The sequence below is a fragment of the Megascapheus bottae genome, chromosome 1 (genome assembly GCF_031878675.1).
Source record: "Megascapheus bottae isolate mThoBot1 chromosome 1, mThoBot2.hap1, whole genome shotgun sequence".
Lineage (NCBI taxonomy): Eukaryota > Metazoa > Chordata > Mammalia > Rodentia > Geomyidae > Megascapheus > Megascapheus bottae.
In genome coordinates this window covers 84053381-84064315 of record NC_143509.1, presented here as the reverse complement: position 1 = coordinate 84064315, position 10935 = coordinate 84053381, and the positions used below count along the sequence as shown (strand labels likewise).

Below are 10935 nucleotides of genomic sequence, written 5' to 3'. Positions count from 1 at the left end.
GCTTAAGTCAGGCACTCTACCAATCTACCACAAACTCTATCACTACAGTTTTACTTCTAGTTTTCTGCTGGTTAATTGGCAATAAGAATCTCATGGACTTTACTGTCCAAGCTGAATTTAAACTATAATCCTCAGATCTCAACCTCCTGATTTGCTAGGATTATTGCTGTGATCTACCAGCAACAGGCTTAGCCATGATTTCTGAGTCTGAATTTGTCCATGTTTTCAAACATTCTTAATTAAGTTCCCATTTATCAGTTTTATGAATATACAGGTTATTTTTGTTGCTTTTCCATATTTCAATCTAACAACCTAGTACATACATCCTCTTCTTTCTTAAAGACTTTTGATTACAAGCAGAATGGTAACAAATAGGTGAAATAGACGTTCAGTAGTTTCTATAAATCCACACAAAACTTGAGTTATTGATATTACTTCAATAGATTAGATATAAAGCATTAGAATATTTAGGCACATCCTGAGATTGAAATTTCATAGTTCATTATTGTAAGATCACTATACCAAAGGTAAAGCGCAGAACTCTTGTAAGTAGGAACTTACAAGAGCTTTTATATCCTGTGTGATTGTTGTTATTTCTCTTCTCTTTTTATGCTCTTATGTTTTATCTCATGTTGTTACTGTATCTGACTTTGTTACCTGGTATATTGTATATGCATTTATTTGTTTATTAGAACTAGGAAAGGGAAGGTGGGGGGGAGATAAGATGATTGGGAGGGGGGTGGGGGAACGGAAATGGGGACTAAAACATGCGAAGGAGTATCTTTGTGTGAGAAGTAATGCACTATAACCCCTCTGTTCATTATCCCGACCAAAAAAAAAAAGTGTGTGCTGGGCAGGGTGGCTCATATCTGTAATCCTAGCTACTCAGTAGGCTAAGATTTGATGATCGCAGTTCAAAGGAACCCCGGGCACTAAAGACCCAGAGACTCTTGTTATCTCTAATTAACCACTGGAAAATTCTCTTCTTCAGGGTGTTTCTGATGATTTATCCCACCCTGTGTGTTTTACCTTTGATGACTATTTGGAACAGGTTTACTTATCTTTGTTTTTATATCCTTTCTATTATGAATGTCAGTACTGTTCAAATAACATCTCCATGAGATACACCCTTTTAGGATATAAGAAAAATTAAATGTTTCTACATGTTGCAAATTTAAATGCCATTCCCTCTCCCGCCCCCCCCACCTCTCTGTTAAACATTTCATCTTATGTAAACTCTTCATGGCAAAAGGAAAAGAGTTATTACCATGTGTTGCATAATATGAGGGCAAAACATTGCATAAAAGCAAGATGAAATATATATTGGAATACAAATGTATGATATGGATAATATCACAAAAATGGCAATTCAAGTAAATTTTTTGAATGGGTTTGGAATGAGTAAGAAATTTCCTAAAAGATGCATAAAAAGGCCAATACAGATCGATGAATGTGCAATGATTGAACATAGAATGGCATAAATCTAATGTAACATGAGGAGTCTACACCCTCTAAACTCATCCTTAAATTGCTCTGTAAAGGAGAGACAGGTTGACAAATGTAGCAACAATACTTACTGGACACTATGTTGAAAATGAATTATACAAATTTTGGGTGGGGATTGGAAGGAAAAACTCAGAGTTAGGGAAGGGGTGATATCACCAACAATCAAAAAAACAAAACATACTATTTATCTCACATACAAAATTGTAACCCCTCTGTACATTACCTTTACAATGACAAGAAAAAAATCTACAAAAAAGGAATTGTAAAACATGTGTAAAATAAAAAGAAACAATCCATTTCAGTAAAGGTTAATTTAAAAATGTAATCATTTGTTCTCAGGAAAATGATCGTGCTTTGTATTCTAGAAAGGGCCTTTTCATGTTTATTTTGTTAGATTATGCCTTGTGATGTGAAATAGCCCATGTGTCCAAAGTGTTAGGTAGGTGAGATTTTCTTCAGAATAAAAACAATAAATAACAAATCTGGATCGTGTAGGAAATAATTCACATTGAATATTTGTTTGATTCTCACATTATCAGCATAGCCACAGAAAACATGTGCACAATAGACCCGTTTCATGTCAGGAAAGACATTTGACAGGGCTGTATTATGTCATCATGCTTGTGTTGCATGTGGTCTGTGATAGCTAAACAAAATATAAGTGAAAGAAGTCAAATGCCATCACTGTGTCTGGAGAGGTAATTAGAAGTGCACAGGACAATCACACCAAAATTTTAAAGGCAATTTGTTAAAAAAAAAAGACATGATTTCTCATCTTTATAAAATCCTTACTAGTTTTAACATTTTATTAGTAACATTTTGGCTTAAGTCACATATAATTTTAACATTAAGGTCCATGTGGGAGTAAGATTACAATAACATTAATAATAAAATAATTTAATGTTAAAGAGTGTTACATTTTATGTAAAAGATTTGGCATTCTATGCAAATAGGAAAATTCTGAGGAGAAACTTATTTGCAATATTACACATCAGTGCTAAGTACAAAGGCAAATACTAAATGCTAAATACAAAGGTACTTATTAATAAAGTGTACCTATTTCTTACATTTAAAATATTAATGTGAAGATTGTACTTGCAAAGAGCATCTCATGTATTCTCTTGATGTTATCTTGTAATGGCTAGCCTATACCTTGAGAAAAAGTATTTCTAGAAAACTTGTCTTCTGTGTTTACTTTTATGAAGCAGAGATTTAGTCCTACATTAATTTGAGAAATTGTTTTTTATCTTTTGTATTAGCCTCAGTGCTAGCTTTGAGCTGAAGAGTACGAAGGTTCAGACAAATGCAGATGATGTACAACTCACTGTTCTGAATCCTCCTGAGGCCCTAGTACAACCCTGTACATATTTGATCTGTCCTGTGAGTCTTTAGAAAGAAGAGGCAGCCGAGTAGGATTTAACACAGAAATGCATTTAGAGTCTTTGGAAGGAATTCACTCACAGTGCCACAAAGCAATGAAGAGTACGTCTTGCAAGACAGTTTTGTTCATGTTCATGAAAAATTTAAATTTCATTTGTCATCAACTAAGAAATCAAAACCAAGTGGCACATAGCAGAAACCAAAAGTCTACTATTTCTTCAGAAAGAGGGAGAGGTATTTTGAACAAAACTTTTATAATCATTCCCAATTCACATTTTCAAACTCATTGTGCTTTGTTGTGGGCTAATTAAACTCAAGTTGGAATATGCAGTCATATTTTAGGAGCATGTTTTAAAATGTCAGGGTTCAGTTTTTCTGGTTCCTCTTTCATTAATTTTAGTTTAAGTGCATGCAATACAAGCTATAAAGTTTTTTTTTTCATTAAAACTTGTTGAGTAGTAGTGTCAGATGACTTCGCTGTGTAATAGGATCTAGGCTATGTCCCTAGTTATAACAAACTTCCTTCTACAGTTTTCCAACTGCCTAGCTTTACATAGTCCTCATTTCTACTCCCGATTGCTTTAGTTCTTCATGGGGGTGGGGATATCTGCCTACCTCCTGGAGGTGTTTCAAGGATTAATAAATTGTGTATAGACTGAAAATTTTGGATACACCATCCTCTGACAGCCTGAAGTATTACCAGGGCTGCAAGTATCATTTTTAGCTGCTGTAGCTCCAAGGACAAGGGAGCAGGTCTGGAAAACTCATCCAAGACTCCCACATGGAGGGCTATTGCCAGGCCAAAGGCTTATATTTTGATATTTAAATATCAGTGGTTTTATATCAAATTCATCTTGTTGAGAGATTTTTTTTTTTCTGGATACAGAAAGTGCCTGAACTGGCACCAGTAGCAGCAGCAGCCCTGAATCATTAGGACTACATAATCATAAGCAGACCTATTCCCAGGAAAGAGTTTATCTCTGTTAGAAATCAAAGAGATTTTTTTCCCCTTTGCACTGAAACAGATAACTCAACATTATAAATGGCTAGCTTCCATAGAACGGCTCTTTATGTAGTCAAGTTGGTTACAAATGCCTTGAAACTTGAGAAGCTTCAATGAAAGGGACATTGAAGCAGTGTTAGTTCCTCCCAGGTGAATCCTAGCAGGAGTTGTGTCTGGAAATTTTGCTTTGAGGGGTAAGGAGACATTTAGTGCAAGGAATGCAATGTAACTCATACTCATTATGTATTTGGAATCAACTGTGTATCATTGAAAATGGATAAATTCCATCATCATGGGGTCTCCTTCTGTTTTATGAAGCAGGCGTCCATTCATAACTTTTCTGTTATTTTGTTGTTTTTTTATGACTGCAGGTAAAAAGTGAGATAAAGCATAACTTCATTGAACCACAGCCTGCATCATTCGTAAGAAAGCTCATCTTTTATTCAGCCCATTTTATTTATTCTCTATTCCTGTTGCCATTCCTTACTACATTGATCCTAGTAAGGGCTACTGGTGTATTTTACCATAAATATATTATAAACTATATTTATAATATAAATATTTTAGAATAAGATATTGAGATAGTATGTGCATATGTATTTTTTAGAAAGAAACATTTGTTATAGATGTGTCTTTTCTTATTTATTTTTTTTTTCGATTGAGTATTTATTTACTTTTGGTCATGAGGCTGAACTCTGGACCTTGGTACTCTTCAGCTCAAAGCTAGCACTCTATCACGCTGAGCCACAAAGCCACTTTGGTTTTCTGGTGGTTAATTGGAGATAAGAGAATCTAGGACTTTTGTGCCCGGGCTGGCTTTGAACTGTGATCCTCAGATCTCCACCTCCTGAGTACTAGGATTACAGGTGTGAGCCACAGGCACCTGGCTTTTGTATAATATCCTTTCTATTTTATTTTGTTGTCAGGGTAACATGACAGTTACATTCGTCAGGTAGTGAATACATTACTTCTCGCACGTTGATACCCCTTCTCATGTTTTTGTCCCTGTTTCCCTCCCTCACCCCCTCCCAATCATCTTGTTTTCCCCACTTCGCTTCCCTATTTCAAATAATCAAATAAGCACATATACAATATACAAGGAAATAAAGTCAGATACAATAATGACACGAGATTAATCATAAGGGAAAACAAGAGAAGAGAAATAACATAGTACATAAAGAACAATCACAAAAGTAAACCTCTTGTTTCTATATCCTAGAGTTGTATTGTATTCTGAAACATGAAACAAGTAAAAGGACTTTGAATTAATATTCTTTCTTGTACTTTCCTATTTTTCATATTTTACTGTGTGTGACCAAAATGTATTTCAAGTTTCTTAAATTCCTGTTTTATATTGCCTAAAATTCATATGAAAATTTTTTCCCTTTAGTATATGTTATCGTACATCATGATACTGAATCAGTGAAAGGTTTCTTACAGCATGCTGAGGAGGAACCAATGTCCTCATTAAAATCTTAAAGTCAGATGCCATTGCTAAACTGCTGTTACTGCTTGCTGCCTTTGCTTATCCCAGCTAAAGATCTATCATGAATTCTCTCTGCCTCCGAATAGTTGTATATTATGGGGAAAGATGTATTTAACCTTGGACTTTTTCAAAGCAGGCAACATTAGACTAACAAGTTTTATAACTTAATCAAGTGACATTCAGATTCTATATTTATCTTTTTGCTTACATGTCATACATTGTCATTATAGAAAGATAATGCAATGCCAAATAAAATTTTCAGCAGTTGGAATTTGTGTTTTCAATTAAAATGCCAATGATTTTTTTCATATAACTTTCTTCCATGAGTTTCTTTTAAAATTGTTTTTCTAGACAGGTGTATTGGGTCATGCCTGCAATCCTAGCTACTCAGGAGGTGGAGATCTGAGGATCACAGTTCAGACTGAACCTGGGCATTAAAGTTTGTGAGATTCTTATTTCCAATTAACCACCATAAAACTGGAAGTGATACTATGGCTCAAAGGTTAGGGCATAGCTTTGAGCTGAAGAGTTCAGGAACAGGACCCAGGCTCATAGTTCAAGCTCCACAACCAATAAAAAATATAATGAATAATATATTTCTATTATCTTAAAGTAGGTCCACAATGTAGTTACCATTCAACATCCACGTGATTCTTAAAATCACATTCAAGTCTGGTAAAACAGTTAAAAGGTTTGGATCATGAAATATGAGGACATATATTTGTACCCATAGAACCAGTAGCTGGTTCACATCCATTTATGACACTCTGATCCCCTAAAAATACAAGATAAGCTGAGTTTAGAGATGAATGAAAAACATAGAGAATATGCTTATATTATCCGGACATTTTTTTCAATTGCTAGCACAAAATTTTCTACTACATACTTAATCATAGTATGTAGTAGTAAGAAACAAAGGGAGCTTTATGGTTCTGATTTCAGGGTATGATCAGATTTATATACTAAATGAGAGAATTTGAACTTAATATAATAATCAACAGATGTGATCAAAGGCATAGCTGTGTATTACCCTAACTGGTAATATTATTATACAAGACAACACCACTGTAGAGAAAATGAGTCAGTAGGAAGATTCTTGGCAACAATATAATCCCATAAGATAAGACTACAAAGACTAGGTAGGACCAAAGATGATTAGTTCTTAGATTAGTGTTTTGCAGTCAGGCTGAAAACCATGAGCAGGATTAAAAGATGTTTTTCATTTAAATAATAACAAATATTAGTAATTTATAACAGAAGCATCAGATTTTCTAAATAGAAAATAACTTAATCAATGTCAATTCTTATGATCCATTATATTCATAAGCTTGTCTAATTGAAGCCTTACCCAACACAGAATATTTAAAACTAAAAACAAAAGAAGCAAACAACATAAACATCCTTGGAATCAAACACCTCTTTGAAATAGTAAGAAAATCGTAGTGTATAGTGGAAAAATAATTGTACCAAGGAGCTGTGTAAGGGATTCAAATAATACCAGTGTCACTTAGAAGACTTTGGGTCAGATAATTCAATGCTCCTATATCTATTTAATTTCACAAACAATTCAGAGACATTTATTTTTCTCTGCTACGGCTAAATGAATATCAACTCTCGTTATTAGTTAATATTATCATTTAGGATACCCTTTAGTAGACCAATTCATTTGGGGTCCTAAATTTGTTTGCATAAGCCCTATGCTTGCTCTCCATTGGCATGTACTGGAAATCATCAATTATATCTTGGAGAAATGATCAGTCTCTAGAGTGCAGCAATTGGCAGGAAGCTAAACACAAGACACAATTTACATGAAGTGTAGTGTTAACAGAGAATTAGATGGAAGAATGGGACATTACTATCTTGTTTACAACATGAAAAGAGAATACATGTGAAAAAGAAGAAAGAAATTGGATCCTCGTAATCAATGAGTTCAATGGCTACCTTACAATCTCAAGGCAGATATATCTATGATTTTCCAGGAATATGGAATAACACATTACTTTGGGTTTATGTTAATTTTGATCATATTGTTTGGTATTTGATGCTAAAACGGGCATAAATAACACATGATCACGCAACAAAACGTTGAATTTTTCTTTTTCTCCCTTCTTTCTTGTCTTTCTTCCTGTCTTTCCTCCTGTCTTTCTTCCTGTCTTTCCTCCTGTCTTTCTTCCTGTCTTTCCTCCTGTCTTTCTTCCTGTCTTTCTTCCTGTCTTCCTTTCTTTCTGTCTTCCTTTCTTTCTGTCTTTCTTCCTTTCTTCCTGTCTTTCTTCCTTCCTGTCTTTCTTCCTTCCTGTCTTTCTTCCTTCCTGTCTTTCTTTCTTTCTTTCTTCCTTCCTGTCTTCCTTCCTGTCTTCCTTCCTGTCTTTCTTTCTTTCTTTCTTTCTTTCTTTCTTTCTTTCTTTCTTTCTTTCTTTCTTTCTTTCTTTCTTTCTTTCTTTCTTTCTTTCTTTCTTTCTTTCTTCTTTTTTTCTCTGCTCCTAGGGTTTGAACTCAGGGTCTGGGTGTTGCTCTTGAGCTTCTTTTTCTCAAGGCTAGTAGTTTATTGTTGATAAAGAGTCTCACAACTTTCCTTCCCTGGCAGGATTCAAACTGTGATCCTCAGGTCTAGCCACCTGATTAACTGGGATTATAGGCATGTACAGGGCAAAATGTGGAAAAAAATGTTAAATTACACTAAGAAATAGAGTAACTAGGATAGGGAAGTGGGGAAAACAAGATGAGAGGAAGCGGTGTGGGGAGGGAAATGGGGACAAAAACATGAGAATGGCTAGCAATGTTTGTGAAGTAATATACCTTCTATCTGGCAAATATAATGTAACCCTTCTATTAATTACAATAAAAATATATTAAAAAACAAAATAGAGTAACTTTAACACTGCAGAAAATATGACAAAAATAACAACCAGGATCTCTGAAAGGAAAAGAAGTCTTGCCAGGAAGATTGAATAAGTTAATTAGTTTTCAGGAACTAATTTAAAATATGTTATAAAACTATTTTAGAGATAATTTTATTAGTTGCATATCAAAGTACATTGGATTCCTAAAATATGTTACCATCTATAGCTAAGAGAACTCAAACTGTTATATTGCTCAAAATTACACCCTTGTATGAGTTCAATTTGCAAAAACATCTATAAGGTTGCAAGTGAATTTATATAAAGTTCATTTACATGGTGATAACCAGTAAGATTGAATGGGAGTCACTTTGAAGTTTAGAGTATTGCATTACATTTAAAGCTCATTTAAACCAAATCAGCCATTAGAACAAAACATCAGATTGTTGCAAATATAGAAAGTGATCTAATAGGACGTCTGTGTGTGTGTGTGTGTGTGTGTGTGTGAGAGAGAGAGAGAGAGAGAGAGAGAGAGAGAGAGAGATACAGAGACAGAGACAGAGTGAAAAATAGAAAAACCACTGTAAATAGCTGATTTTATTAGAAAAGGTAAATTGTCTTTTTGTTTATGAAAAATGAAAAATAATCTCTTTTTTAAAATCGTAATGAAAATACCTACAGTTTAAAACAAACAAACAAGAGTATGTCTTACTGAAACTTATTTGGAAGACCAGTCAGTGATGGGCAGCCATTCTATAAATTCTTACAGGTAGAGATCTCTCCCAGAAAGAGAGGGGCATATCTTGCATTCTTCAATAACTTCAAATCACCAACCTTCTCCTTTCTGGACATAATTGATTTGACAGAATACCCTAGCTAAGCTCATGTTGTTTCTTCCAAAAATGTGGAATTTTGATAATAGGAAATCAAGTCATTCATATAATAGAGAGTGCTTGATTTGAGTAGAGCATAGACTGGCGACAGGAGCTTGTCAGGACTCCCTCTTTGTTTGGATTGGTTTTGATAAACTGTGTTTACTTGAACAGTTTGCTTTCTGCTCCTCAAAAACAAGAAATCCCTTTGGACTATTTGCAAAGAATTCACATAAGTTCTTTTACATGAGATTCTTGTAAGAAGAATTGGTGACTTTCACATCTCAAAAATAACCCAAGCAGATGATAGCTAATTTGTAATGTATAAATATTAGAAATCAGTGATGATTTCATGTATCTAGACATATTCCTTAGGAAATAAACTAATTAATTTTTCTCTTCAAGTGGAAAATGATCATGACACATATTTTTGGAACCACTCATAATAAATTCTCCTTATGTATGTGTGTGTGTGCATGCACACGTACACTGTGGTTCTGGGGCTTGAACTCAGGGACTGAGCATTGTCCTGGACCTTCCTTCGTTGGAGGCAAGCATTCTGTCACTTAAACCAAAATTCCAGCTCTGTTTCTTTTTTCTTTTCTTTTCTTTTTTTTTTTTTGAGTAATAGTTTATTGGATAGAAGAGTCTCCAAATACTTTCTTGCTTGAGCTGGCTTCAAACTGGAATCCTCAGATCTCAGCCTTTTGAGTTGCTAGATTTACTGGCATGAGCTTAATAATAATAATTCATAAAAAGTGAACTATCTTCCGGGGTTATGGGAGGGCTCTGGCCTGGGCCATCGGGCCGTGTGGTGTGGTGTGGCTGGCGCCATCCGCGGAGGGGGTAGGACCTTTTCTTAAACTAAGAAACTGGGGGAGGGCCGGGGATGCAGAGAAGGCTGTGAGGCAACTTGGGACGTGGAGGCGCCTGAACCCGAGCCCGGGGTCAGGCTGAGGTTATACCGTGAAGGTACCGTGGCGGCCAAAGATCACGAACCGCCTCGCCCAGGCTCAGGAGGACGAATGGCGCTGTTCATGGTGGCCACGGCCACCATGTCCCTCTATCAGCTCTACTGCCAGACTCCAGGCCTTGGTGGATCAGCAGTCGCGGGGCATGCATCAGACCAGATTGAAAACATGGTGCCTAGTAAGGACTGGATCATCAAGGTGACTTTCCAGGCAGATGTGCATGCCAGTCTCCAGTGGAACTTTAGACCTCAGCAGACAGAAATATATGTGGTACGAGGAGAGACTGCATTAGCATTTTATAAAGCTAAGAATCAAGAATTGGAATTTCTACATACAGTGTTGTACCATTTGAAGCTGGGCAATATTTCAATAAAATCCAGTGCTTCTGTTTTGAAGAACAAAGGTTTAATCCCCATGAGGAAGTAGATATGACAGTGGTTTTTTGCTTTTTTTTTATATTGATACAGAATTTGCTGAAGATTCAAGAAGGGTGAAAATGTTGTCCTCATCACTCCTTACACGTTCTTTGAAGCAAAGGAAGGGCAGCCCTTGCCACTTCCAGGCTACAATTGAAGTAGCGACCAAGACCTGGTTCGGATTTGTGATTTTTGAAAAATCATGTATCCTGCCTTCTCTGACGAGAATATTCTACAGTCATGTAAATCGAAGCTTATATTTTTAAATGGTTTTGCTTTTCTTTTTCCTTAATTTATCCCCCTTAAAACTAACAGGACCTGCTTATATCATAAGAAACCTACATACTTATGAAGGATATTTGACTGTTTATTAACACACTGACAGTATTAAAATGAGCCGATTTATACCATATCTATGCATGTGTTTGCTAGTCCAGCTTAATTCTATAGTTTGATTAGTTAAC

The 10935-nt window shown here is 35.4% G+C and overlaps 1 pseudogene; it reads left to right on the top strand.

Annotated features, from left to right (window-relative positions):
- Positions 1 to 9862: 9862 nt before the first annotated feature.
- On the top strand, positions 9863 to 10682 carry LOC150069544 (cytochrome c oxidase assembly protein COX11, mitochondrial pseudogene; annotated as a pseudogene).
- Positions 10683 to 10935: the final 253 nt, after the last annotated feature.